The 688-nt window shown below is 42.9% G+C and overlaps 1 protein-coding gene across 1 annotated transcript in view; it reads left to right on the forward strand.

Moving 5' to 3' along the window:
* The window catches only part of CDSN (corneodesmosin), a 4,555-nt gene that overhangs the window by 541 nt on the left and 3,326 nt on the right, over positions 1-688 (forward strand). The window lies entirely within an intron of this gene.

Raw genomic sequence — 688 nt, forward strand, 5'->3', positions numbered from 1 at the left:
TCAGCCTCCCAAGGCGCGGGATTACAGGCTGAGCCTCTGAGCCTGGCTCATTGTTGTTATTATTATGGGAGCTCTAGGAGATGAAGAGTAGGCATTTAATAGATAATAATTGCTACCATTTTATGTGCCAGACGTGGATCTAAGCACCTTTGATCAAATATTAGCACTTTTGGTCAGGAAGACTTGTTATTCCCACTCTACAGATGAGGACACTGAGGCTTAGAGAGGTTAGGAAGCTGCCTCAAGATCACACATCAGAAAGCAGCAGATACAGGATTCAAACCCCAGGCTGGGTGACTCCTGGACCTGTACTGTTGACCACTGGCTATTTACAGCCCTTGAGAAATTTCTGTGACCTTCTGCATGGTCCAGAGGGTGGGAGTACAAAGGAGGTAACAGGAAACACTTGGTGAGTTCATGTAGAGGAGTGAAGGGAGCTGGGGTTTGACATGTAGGTGCATGCAGAGAATTTCTTTTTGAGGGGAGAATGGGGTCATCACAGATGATGAAGGTCTGGTTAAAAGTGGAGAGATGAAGAATGAGGGGCATAAATAAATGCTAATATCTAAAGCTTGATTTTCTTTTTTTTTAATTTTAAAGATGTAGAGTACAATTCAGGAATTTGATGCTTTTTTGTTTGTTTGTTTGTTTTTTTGAGTTGGAGTCTCACTCTGTCACCCAGACTGGA

This window comes from Carlito syrichta, unplaced genomic scaffold (assembly GCF_000164805.1).
Source record: "Carlito syrichta isolate Samal-C Ts95f unplaced genomic scaffold, Tarsius_syrichta-2.0.1 Scaffold307238, whole genome shotgun sequence".
Lineage (NCBI taxonomy): Eukaryota > Metazoa > Chordata > Mammalia > Primates > Tarsiidae > Carlito > Carlito syrichta.